This window comes from Delphinapterus leucas, chromosome 2 (genome assembly GCF_059928025.1).
Source record: "Delphinapterus leucas isolate spDelLeu-1000000601 "Yukka" chromosome 2, BTC_Dleu_Yukka2, whole genome shotgun sequence".
Taxonomy (NCBI): Eukaryota; Metazoa; Chordata; class Mammalia; order Artiodactyla; family Monodontidae; genus Delphinapterus; species Delphinapterus leucas.
Genome location: NC_143130.1, coordinates 105,612,809 through 105,625,746, shown reverse-complemented (window position 1 = coordinate 105,625,746; position 12,938 = coordinate 105,612,809). Strand labels below are relative to the sequence as shown.

The following is a 12,938-nucleotide window of genomic DNA, read 5'->3' as shown; positions in this document are numbered from 1 at the left end:
CTAGCTCCTTTAGGTGTAAGGTTAGATTGTTTGAGATTTTTCATGTTTCTTGAGGTAGGCTTGTACTGCCACACACTTTTCTTTTAGTACTGCTTTTGCTGCATCCCATAGATTTTGGTATGTCATATTTTAATTTGTCTTCATATATTTTTTAAATTTCTCCTTTGATTTCTTCATTGACCCAAAAGTTTTTCAGTAGCATGTTGTTCAGTCTCCAAATATTTGTGATTTTTCCAGATTTCTTCTTGTAACTGATTTCTAGTTTCATACTGTTGTGTAGGGAAAAGACGTTTGATGTGATTTCAGTCTTCTTAAATTTACTGAGAGTTGTTTTGTATCCCAACATCTAGTCTATCCTTGAGAATGTTCTATGTGCACTTGAGAAGAATGTGTATTCTACTGCTTTTGAATGGGGTCTTCTGTGTAAGTCTATTAAGTCCATATGATTTCAGATTGATATTTTCTTGTTGAATTTCTGTCTGGATAATCTATCCATTGATGTAGTGGGATGTTAAAGTCCCCAACTATTATTGTGCTACTGTCAATTTCTCCTTATAGGTCTATTAATAATTGCTTCATATATTTTGGTGCTTCTATGTTAGGTTCATATATATTAATAAATGTTATATCTTCTTGATGGATTGTCCCCCTTGTCATTATATAATGTCCATCTTTATCTCTTGTTACCTTTTTTCCTTGAAGTCTATTTTGCCTGATATGAGTATTAATTATATCCACTTTCTTTTGGCTGCCATTTGCTTGGAGTATCATCTTCCATCCCTTCACTTTGAGCCTGTTTGTCTTTAGAGCTGAGCTGAGTCTCCTGGAGGCAGCATAGAGTTGGGTCTTGATTTTTAATCCATCCAGCCACTCTTTGTCCTTTAATTAGTGAATTCAATCCATTTGCATTTAAGGTGAGTATTGACAGATGAGGACTTAGTCCTGCCATTTTATCTTTTGTTTTCTGGTTCCTCTTTATCTCCATTGTTTCTTTTTCCTTGCGTTTCTGTCTGTCATTTTGGTTTGGTAGTTTTCCATGATGTTTTTCTGTTTCCTCTTTTTCATGTTTCATATCTCTGTTCCAAATTTTTTTTGTGGTTACCATGAGATTTGTATAAAACATCTCATAGATAAAATAGTCCTTTTTAGGACTATAGTTTCTTTTTCTGCTGATAGCATCTTGTTTTCATTTGCCTATACAGATTTTGTCCTATTCCTCTTCCCTTTCATGTTTTTATTGTCACAAATTGTCCTTTTTTACGTTGTGAGTTCATTACCAAATTGAAGTAGCTATAGTTACTTTTAATACTTTTTCCGCTTTAACCTTTATGCTATAATTGTTTAACAATCTATAATCTATTCTGATATAGAGTTATAATTTTCTTATACTATTTGTCACCTTACTCAAAGTTTTGCGTACTTTTGCCTTCTTGTTTCAGGTATAAGAGCTCCTTTCAACATTTCTTGTAAATAGGTTTAGTGGTAATGAAGTCCCTCAACTTTTGTTTTGTTTGTCTGGGAAAGACTTCATTTCTCCTTCATATCTGAATGATAACTTTTCTGGTTAGCGTATTTTTGGCTGACAGTTTTTATCTTTCTGTATCTTGAGTATGTCATTTTGCTCTCTTCTGGCCTGTAGAGTTTTTGTTGAGAAATATGCTGATAGCCTATCGGTTACTGTCTTTTTTCCCCTCAATGACTTTAAAATTCTTTCTTTGTCACTGACTTTTGACAGTTTTAATATAATGTGTTTTGGAAAAGGTCTTTTTTCATTGATATAATTAGGTGTAGTATTAGCTTCATGAACGTACATATCCAGTTCCTTCCCCAGATTTGGAAAATTCTCAGCTATTATTTCTTTAAATAAGTTTTTTGCTCCCTTCTTCCCCCCTTCTCCTTCTGGGGTACCCATTATCCTTATATTGCTTTTCCTAAGGTAGTTAGATAGTTCTCATAGAATTTCTTCATTAAAAAACAAAAGAAAACACAAAACTTAGTTCTATCTCCCCTTCTACATGAATCATTTCTAGATTTCTGTCTTTGAGCTTGTGAATTTTCTCTTCCATATGGTCTTCTCTATTTCTAGTGCTTTCTAATGCATTCTTCATCTCATTTATTGAGTTCTTCAGCTCCAGATTTCCTACTTAGTTCTTTTTTAGAGTTTCAATCTCTTTGCTAAAATATTCCTTCTGTTCATTGATTATATTTTATTTTATTTATTTTTTTTTTGGCCACACCACCTGGCATGTGGGATCTTAGTTCTGTGACCAGGGATTGAACCCATGTACCCTGCATTGGAAGGTGGAGTCTTAACCACTGGACCACCAGGGAAGCCCCTGTTCATTGATTTTATTCCTGAGCTCATTGAGCTGCCTTTTTGTGTTTTCTTGCTGAATTTCTTCATGACAGCTATTTTTGAATTCTCTAATAGATTAAAATCTTCTGTGACTTTAAGTTTGATTTGTCATTTTCTTTTTTTTCTTTTTTTTGATACTGTGTTAGCATGTTTTCTTTTATGGTGCTTGATGAATTGGTCCTCTGCCAGCGTATCTGAAGTAGCGAAAACCTTTCTTCTTTAGGTAGTTTTGTTTACTTTGATTTTAACAATTTAACAGATTGGTCACTAGAAGGCCTTTCTTATGTTTTTCAGTAGGTGGCGCTATAGCACAAGTTTTTGGTTTCTCTTACCTGAGTTGTTCTATATTTGAGAATCGGCACTTTCCATCTTCCCCTGCCTCTGCCAGAGGTGTCACTGGTGCCCTTGTCACAGATGCTTGTGCCTCTGGCGTTGCTGGCGTCGCCACCAGGGGCACTGGGATGGCGGGTACCTTTGCCTTGTCCAGGGTTGACTGGGTTGCAGGCATTGCCACCACAGTGAGGGGAGAGGATTGGTGGGGGATCCAGGGTCATGGGCACCTCCGCCATGTCTGGGGTTGCTTGGTTTGCAGGCGCCGCTGCAGTGGGCGAGGGTGGGGGAGGGGGGGAGAGTTGTGGGCGTCACCACGGTTGGAAGGACTGAGTCTTGGCCTCACCTGTGCTGCTGCCCAGTTTCCTGCACCCATAGGCACTGGTGCAGCCAGGAGGCTGAAGCTGTGTCTGCTGCCCCTCCTCCTGCCACAGGGTTCTCTGGGGCTCTGGGTTCAGCTGCTGTGGCTGGGGAGCTGGGATCATGGGCACTGCCTCCGCTGTTCCCCCCACTTATGCCTCCTCTATGTGTTCCAATGCACCCACCTTCACATGCAGATGTGTGGATCTCTCTAGCATTCTGCTGTGTTGGGTAGGGAAATTTTCTTGAGTTAGGGATGTTTTACTAGTTGTAAATTGAAGGGGTGAGACAAAGGGAGCTTCTCACACTACCATGATGCTCATGTATCCTCCAGGAAAACTTTAAAATAATATTTAAAACCCAGATTGTGGAGGTAATATATATATATACATATTCACTGGAAGAATTTTGAAAATGTATTTTTTAAAAGTAAATAAAATTCACCTATAATCACCCCCTGAAATATAACCATTAATATGTTGGCATATATACTTCCAGTAGGTTTTTGTTCTATGCAATATGTCTGTTTTTACAATAAAATTGGTTTTGTTCAAATATACTGGTTTGGATGCACCCCAGTGCAGCATTATTCACAGTTGCCAAGAGGTGGAAGCAACCTAAGTGTCTATCAACAGATGAACAAATAAGAAGAAATGGAGACATATGGGAACATATGTATATGTATAACTGATTCACTTTGTTATAAAGCAGAAACTAACACACAATTGTAAAGCAATTACACCCCAATAAAGATGTTTAAAAAAAAAAAAAAAAAAAAAAAAAGAAGAAATGGTATAAATGTTCAGTGGAATACTACTCAGCCTTAAAAAAAGAATGAAATTTTGCATTTGCAGCAACATGAATGGACTTGGAGGGCATTACATGATGAACGCTCCTCTCTTTCATTAAATATTATTCTATAGCATGTTTTAAAAAGGAGTCAGGTAATTGAGGATTATTGTAGAAAAGTTAGAACATTAGTCCTAAATGACAACCATGGATGACCAGAGTAGTTTGATATTTACCCTTCTACACTTTTTTTCCTATGCATATACTTCTAGAAAAACAAAACCAACTATACCTGCTGTTTTGTAATGCACTTTTTGTATTGTGGTAAAATTCACATAATATAAATTTCACCATTTTAACTATTTTGAAATATACAATTTGGTGGCATTTAGTACATTTACAGTGCTGTGCAATCATTACCAATATCTAGTTCCAGAACACTTTTAGCATCACAAAAGGAAACCTCATAGCCATTAAGTAGTCATGCCCCTGGCAACCACTAAAATGCTTTTTGTTTCTATGGATTGCCTATTCTGGATAGTTCAGATAAATGGAATCACACAATATGTGACCTTTTGTGTCTGGCTTTTTTCACTTAGCATAGTTGCTAGGTTCATCCATGTTGTACATAGTGGAATAAGAAGTGTTTCATTATATGGATATATACCACATTTTGTTTATCCATTTATCAGGTGATGAACATTTGAGTTGTTTCCATCTTTTTGCTATGAACATTTATGTGTAACGTTTTGTTTGAACACCTATTTAGTATATACCTAGGAGCGGAATTGCTGGCTCATATGACGATTCTATGTTTCACCTATTGAGGAATCACCAAGCTATTTTCCACAGCAGCATTTACGCTCCTACCAGCAATACATGAGAGTTCCATTTCTCCACATCCTTGCCAACACTTGTCATTTTCCATTTGTTGCTGTTGTTTTTATAGCTCTCCTAGTAGCTGTGAAGTGGTAAAGTAGTGTCTTGTTGTGGTTTTGAATTGTATTTCCCTAATGACTAATGATGTGCCACATCGTTTTCATGTGTTTTTTGGTCATTTGCAAATTTTTTGGAGAAATGTTTATTCAAGACTTTTGCCATTTTTTAACTGGATGCAATGTGCTTTTTTTCTTTTTTTTTCCACTTAGGAATATACCATGGACATCTTTTAGTCTTTTTATGCCAGTATAGTATAGTATAATATTTCAATCTCTACATTTATTATACTTTAAAGATCAACTACCTTATTGTTAGACATTTAGAACTGCTTGTACTTGAAAAATTAATGCTGTACTGAACATTTCAATAGGTAACTCCTTATACATGTCCAAAAGTATTCCTGCAGAAAATTCCTAGATGCAGAATTGCTGGGCCAAGGGTAGGTAATTTTTAACCTGTATATACAAGATGTTAAATTGCTTTCCATTACAGTTGTACCAATTTACCGTCCTATCAGAGGTATAAGAAAGTGCCTATTTCCTTGCACACTCACCAGTGATGGGTTTTATGCATTTAAAAATAACAATGTGATTGGCACAAAATGGCATCTTACTGTTTTAAATTGCATTTATTTAGGTACTTCTCTGGTGGTCCAGTAGTTAAGTTTCCACGTTTCCACTGCAGGGGGCACAGGTTCAATCTCTGGTTGGGGAACTAAGATCCCTCATGCTGCAAGGTGCAGCCAAAAATATAAATAAATTGTATTTATTTAACTACTATTAATATAAATCATCTTTCATAGATTTATTGGCCATTTAAATTTCTTTATTTGGTAAACTGGCTGTTTTGTCTTTATCAGTTTTTCTATAAGAAAAGATTCAATATTAATACTAACAATCTTTTAGCTATATGTTACTCTCAGTCATCCTTTCTTAAATCTACATTTGAACTTTATCTTTATTGTAATTTTTTTTATAGAAAGCCTAAAATTTTTAATGTAAAATCAATCTTTTTCTTTTTAGTTTCTGCTATTAGTGTTATATCTAAAAGTTCTCATCTGCCCCAGGTTATATAATTACCTATATTTCTTCTCATATTTTTATGGTTTTGATTTTTTCCATTTAAGTCTAGAATTTATTTTGGTGCATGGAGTATGATAGAAGTGTAACTTAGTGCAAATAGTTATGCAGTTATTCCAACATCACTTATTGAAAAAAATTAGTTTATGATTAACTGACAGATAAGAAATAGTGCTACTAAAATATATTAAATCTTTGTATATACTTGAGCTCTTTTTTTGACTCTATTCTATTCCATTCATCTATCTGTCTATTCTGATGTCAATACCATAATGTTTTAATTTTTCATCTTTATAATACACATTAATAACTGATAGACCAAGTCTCACCTTATTACTCTTCTTGTTAGAAGCCCGTTCTTCCTTCTTTCTCCCTTCCTTCCTTCCTTCCTTTTCTTTCATTATCATTTGTTTATTCTTCCAGATGCACTTTAGAATAACTACTGAAAATAAAACAATACAAAAAACTTAAAGTAGAAGCTGTGGAAATTTAGAACTGCCAATAGTAGTATTATGGGGTTCCCTTTAGGATCTAGTTGCAGTTTGAGATCATGAATTTTTTGTGGCACCAGCTGCCATGTTTGAGTAATTTTCTCTAGTAGCACCATTACTGTTAATGTTTTAGCAGAGACTGAATGACTATCAGAATGTTGCACAGGAGTTTCTGTGTTGAGTAGAATGCCTTCTAAGACTCCTTCTGATTTAATTTATTCATTCATTCAGTAAACATGTATTGAATGTCTCCTTATGCCATTCACTTAGCTATGTTCTGGGGTTATAAAGATGAATAAAACACGGTTCTCTCTTCAAAGGTGGGCACATAAATGATAATTTCAATTGTAGGGGAAGGAAAAACTTTTCTCTACCCTCTTTGGTTTAGTAGCTGGTGCTTGCAAATTAAATTGACAAAAGGCAAATTAACAGGAGAAAAGGCATACACATTTCACTTGATGTTAATATTTCAATTTTTATGTATACAGAGGATCTTCACAGAAAAGAAATGAAGTCTCGGGGGTGATTAGACACAGGGTATTATATAACTTTTTTTTTTTTGCATTGGGTCTTCATTGCTGCGCATGGGCTACTCTTCATTGCAGTGTGCGGGCTTCTCATTGCAGTGGCTTCTCTTGTTGAAGAGCATGGGCTCTAGGTGCTCAAGCTTCAGTACTTGTGGCACGCAGGCTCAGTAGTTGTGGCTCACGGGCTTAGTTGCTCTGCAGCATGCGGTATCTTCCGGGACCAGGGCTCAAACCCGTGTCCCCTGCATTGGCAGGCGGAGTGTTAGCCACTGTGCTACCAGCAAAGTCCTATATACCATTTTAACAAAGGGTGAGAAATTGAGGAGAAGTGACAAGACAAAGGAATAGCATTTTGGGCTCCTAGGGGTCATAGATTGCAGGAAAGTAAGTATATAGGGGAAAGTGATGGAAGGTAAGTGTGATTTTAGTAAGGTTTGTTTGTATAGACCCATTCATGGTGCTGACTCTCTGTCTGCAGTGTAATAGTTGTTTTTCTTCCTCCTGCTATGAGAGAGGGCGGGGAAGACCTTCACAAAGGGAAATTTACATCCCATTTTTACTCAGATAGGGGGAAGGCAGAGAGCATTTTCTGAGTTTACTGCTTCTTATTTGTCTTCCAATAAAAACAATCCCCATGCCAATGTGGCACATTTTGGGGTGGTGCATTCTGATCCTCTTCACAATACGTATAGAACTGTGTGTAGAGCACTGTAAGAGTACAGTCTTGGTGGTGATGGGAGAGGTCAGGGAAGCTTCCCAAAGTAGGTGAAGACTAAGCTGAGTCTTAAAGAAACAGTACCAGTTAGCAATATGGGGTTAGGACTAGTTACAACAGCTTGAATAAGGCATAGAAGTAAGAAACATATGTGCCATTGACCCAAGAATTCTACTTCTAGGAATTGAACCTGCTGATAATACTATGAATGTATGAAAAGATGCATGTATAGGAATGTTCAATGCAGCATTATTTGTAATTGCAATAATAAAAATTACTAAAGGTCCAAAAAAAAAAAAGAAAGAAAGAAACATATGTGCCAAAGTGAGATGTTTTGACGTAGCTATTTTGACATGACATGGCTTTGACTTATCACTGGTATTTTAATTGTTCTGACTTCTTATTAATGTGAGCAACAAACAGCCCTGACCCCCACCCCGCCCATCACTGAGTCATTGCTGTCATCATCATCATCCTTGGGCTAATCAGAAAGAAAAAAAAAAAGAGGGAGAGGGTAAAGCTCAAAGATGGGGTGGAAGTGTTTCTCATACATATTAACTAATAATTAAAACAAGATTTTAAGGCTGCACACCAATGCCACCTTCCTCAGATTGCTGTCACTGAAGAGTATAGTGCAAGGGAGGGCATGTGGAGATGACACTGCAAAGGCGGGGGCCAGATCACAGGGATCATTGCACCATTTAAAAAAGCTTGGAGCTGATCTTCTAGGACGGAGATGACTGAAGAGCTTTTAAGCAGGGAAGCTATGTGGTCATGTTTATGTGGCTATGTGTAAGATCCTCCAGGAGGATGATCCTGGAAGCACAGAAACTATTTAGGAAGCTTTTTCTGTAGTAGGTGACAAGTGGTGGGGGCCTGAACTAGGGCAAGGATGGTGGTGATGAGGAGAAGACTGATTCAAGAGCAGGAAGAAAATCTATAGAGTGTGGTGAGCATTTGGCTACAGGAAATGAAGAAGAGTTTAGCATTCAGCTTATATGACCAAGTGATAACACCAGTTAAGATGGAAAATTCAGGGGCTTCCCTGGTAGTGCAGCAGTTAAGCATCCGCCTGCCAATGCAGGGGACACGGGTTCGATCCCTGGCCTGGGAAGATCCCACATGCCGCGGGGTAACTAAGCCCGTGCACCACAACTACCGAGCCCGCGTGCCTAGAGCCCATGCTCTGCAACAAGAGAAGCCACCACAATGAGGAGCCTGCACACCACAACGAAGAGTAGCCCCCGCTCGCCGCAACTAGAGAAAGCCTGTGTGCAGCAATGTAGACCCAATGCAGCCAAAAATAAATAAACAAAAAATAAATAAATTTATTTTAAAAAAAAATGACGGAAAATCCAGAAGGGAGAATGGGGGCACAAAGAGAAGATTTAAGGTTTTGAGTGTGCAACATGGTTCTTGCAGGTCTTTGTATGTTCTTTTTAAATATAAGAATCTTGGAGAAGTTAAACACTAAGTTCTTGAAATCTTTCTGATCATATCTCTCTAGGGCATTGGTTTTCATGCCCTATGGGGGGGCACTTTTGCTCCCCACGGGATATTTGGCAATGTCTGGAGAGATTTTTAGTTGTCACATTTAAGGGGAGGAGTGCTACTGGTATTTATTTAGTGGTTAGAAGCCAGGGATGCTGCTAAACATCCTACAATGCAAGGGACAGCCTTCCACAACAAAGAATTATCTGACCCAAATGTCAGTAGTGCCACAGTTGATAAACTCTGTTCTAGGGACTAGAGGAATACTTTACACTTTCGCCCAGCACCGGTCATTCAGATTAGAGAGTATGGATGGGTCTACTAAAAAAACACCACCACTGCTGAGAAACCAAATCTTAGTGTTGGAGGAGAAATTAAAGGTTATCTATTCCAACCATTCAAGTGATATTTGAAAACTTGCTTCAACAACCTATCTGTGCAGAAGCGCATTGCACAAAACACCTCAAACAGACCCAGAGGTTGACAGCCTAACTTCAAAGCAGCTCATCTTTTGAAAGGTGTTCAGTTTCTCTTTTTTGGTCTAAAACTGGCCTGTCTATAATACATAACCATTGGATCCAGCTTCACTTCTTAGGTTCACAAAGAACAGCTTCTCTTCCTCATAATTATTTTTGAGATTTACAAAGACATCAATCCTGTTTCTCTTATGCCATGACTTTGAGTCCTCTCACTTTACCTAAAGCATAAGAGTGGGTGCAAAGCATTTTCCTTATAAAGCGAGCATCTTCAGTATAAAGTGAGCACATAATTATTAAGAAGCAAAACAAATTAAATCATATCTGGGGAGCTTGGACTTGTGGAAAAATATTATAAACAAGAAAACTTTATAAAGGCAAGGAAAAACAAACAAGAATCAACAAAGACGACTCATTCCCTCTGGACAGAACACAGGAAAAGTTTCTGATAAGAAAAATAAACCAGAGATTCAGATGATAAGTAGAATCAAGAATAACATGCAACACAAAATATAAATATGGCTGAAAAAATGTATGCAAAGAAGGAAAAACAAGAGAAACAGAAGACAACTCTCATTAAGTAAGTGGCATCTGAATTTTAAAGAGCGGCTATGCACACCAGTTTTAGTAGCCTAAGAAATGGCGGAGGCCATACAAGGAGGCCCGCCCCCCTGAATTTTTTTTTTTTTTTTTTTTGCGGTACACGGGCCTCTCACTGTTGTGGCCTCTCCCGTTGCGGAGCACAGGCTCCGGACGCGCAGGCTCAGCGGCCATGGCTCACGGGCCCAGCCGCTCTGCGGCATGTGGGATCTTCCCGGAGCGGGGCACGAACCCGTGTCTCCTGCATCGGCAGGCGGACTCTCAACCGCTGCGCCACCAGGGAAGCCCCGCCCCCCCCACCCCGAATTTTTATACAGGGAAAAGCAGATTAAAACAAACACTAAAGGCAGCGGTTTCTCCTCCCCCTCCTCCTCCTCTCTTCCTTCCTCTTCCTCTTCCCCTTCCTCCTCCAATTCTGGGGTTAGGGATAAGGGGGGCCTGGTAGAGTCAGGGCTCTCCAGAAGAAGCCAAACATGTGTAAAGCATACAGGTGGGGTTAACAACTAAGGGACAGTTCTACACGTTTACTTTAACAATTGGAAGGTTTTAAACACATTATTATAATGAAAAAAAATTAGCACCAAATAAAATTTTCCTGCCTTTCCTCCTGCATGAGTCACTCACTGCTCAGTCACCAGTAACCCAGCTACTAGGGCAGTCTCCTAGATTCCCTGTGCCCTGGAGATGGACCTCTGATCACTACAGTGCTCAGATCCTGTCATATTTATAGGAGACGCTGCCTAACAGTGACACATTGCCACCGTCCTGCTCAATCCAGCAATCAAACATCGAAATTGAGGCAGCACCGCTGGGCAAGTCAAGAATGAAGCGCATGTACACAAAGCAACCCAAAATGGGCCTAGACAAGAAAACGAAATCCAGAAACCTGACGGGGTAATCATCTCTTTTCACTAAGATAAAGAATATCCCAGCCCGGGATGGCGAGTGGCGAGAGGCTGCGGGGCATTCATCAGGCCAAGCAGGCGAGGTCAGCTCCGATTACTCCTGGGTAGTTGAGTTTACTGATTTCGTGGCTGGAGTCCAGGATTGCATAACACATAGAGGCCCAAGGGGCTGAGAATGACCCGGAAGGGCCCTGCGCCTCCAGCCTACTCGAGACGCACCAAGCGGCATGTGTGGCTGCCCAGGTGGATTCACAGCAGGGGAGGGATTTGGGAGCACGCCCCGCAATGAGCAGAGGCTCCTCCAACTAAGCCGATGACACACGCCATTACCTTGCGGGAAGGCCCTTTGTGAGACCTCGACCGGGGCAGCAAAGAGGCCACGAGATGGCAGCAGAGGACGCAGCCCAGGACACAAAACCTGAACCATCTGCAAAAGCAGATATTTCATTGCGGAAAGGTCACTTGTCTATAATCATGTATTCGAGGCCAGAATGCATTACTGAATTTCAAAGAAATGAGGGTAAAATTCATCAACATGGAGAATTTCCCAACCACCACAGAATTCAGCTGCATATGAAGCCACATATTTCTCCAATGCTTAAAGCACGGATAGGGGTCAAGGCCTTTAAAAACTGACGTCAGCAGGAACCTTGTCACAGTCACTTCTTTTTGTGAAGTTCCAATGGGCAGCAATTCAAGTAAAATACCAGTGACTTTCACAGAGGCTGCCAAACTGATGAAGGGGTAGATACAGAGGTTGCTGGGCAGCATTGCAGCAAAGCAGAATGCTTTCACGGAGCAGCTAGGGACTCTGGCAATAGGCAGTGTTGGGTGGGATGGGGGGTGGGCATAATGAGGCCCACAGGCCAAGTCTCACAGTCTTCACTTGCAGTTGGCAGAGGATAATGCACAGGAAAGGGGGATCAGTAGTACTGGGGCTAAATCTCTGATCTTCCAACTTATCACCTAATGCTCCTTTGGTTATATATTCCTCCTCCCCCCCAAAGCTGTCACTACCAAAAACTACCAAATAACCCCTGGGGGCAAAATGCCCCCTCCCTGAGAACCAATATGAGAGGGATATGATAAAAAAAAGGTTTTAAGAACCTAATGTTAAGTCTCTCCAAGACTCTTGAATTTCAGAACAGGCCTCAAGGGCCTACAAGAACCATACTGCATATCTAAAACCTGAATTTCTACCTATGTTTGTATAATGGAGAGACAATAACTGAAGGACTATAGGCCAAATCTGGTCCTCAATTTTTAAAAAATCAGTTATCAACATTTTAAAATCAGAAGATTTCACATTTAAAAAGTCAGAATTTCTGACTTTTATAGGAAAATTGGAACAATGGCAATACCAAGCCCACAGTCCCACATGGCAATAGGGTAGAGATGAGTGCAGTTAGTCTTTAAACAGAATGTGGGCTCTCTAGTTTGCCATAGTTCCCACCACGCCCTATTAACTCATACCTAATCTGCTTCACTCATTTACACCACTTCTTGTCCCTATAGGCAATTTACTTTCAACCTCTGAAGTGCTTTATAGTTTTAAAGTATTTTTTCATGTGTGATTTTATTTGAGCCTTGGTACTCCAGTAAGGTAGAGAGAGTAAATATTATAATCTCCATTTAAGCAAAATGTAGTTCAGAGAGGTCTGACTTGCCCAAATTTACACATCAAAACAGAGTCTAGATTTCCTGACTCCCATTATTATTCTGGGAGGAAAATTTCTATTTAGAACTTCATTTTAGGGGCTTCCCTGGTAGCGCAGTGGTTAAAAATCCGCCTGCCAATGCAGGGGAAACGGGTTCGAGCCCTGGTCCGGGAAGATCCCACATGCTGCAGAGCAACTAAGCCCGTGTGCCTCAACTACTGA

The 12,938-nt window shown here is 39.5% G+C and overlaps 1 protein-coding gene across 1 annotated transcript in view; it reads right to left on the bottom strand.

Moving 5' to 3' along the window:
• TMEM253 (transmembrane protein 253) overlaps positions 1-12,938 on the bottom strand; it is a 50,207-nt gene that overhangs the window by 29,983 nt on the left and 7,286 nt on the right. Inside the window, exon 7 of the mRNA XM_089905914.1 lies at positions 6,183-6,295. The gene's annotated coding sequence lies outside the window, so the exon portion shown is untranslated. The remainder of the gene's footprint in view (positions 1-6,182; positions 6,296-12,938) is intronic.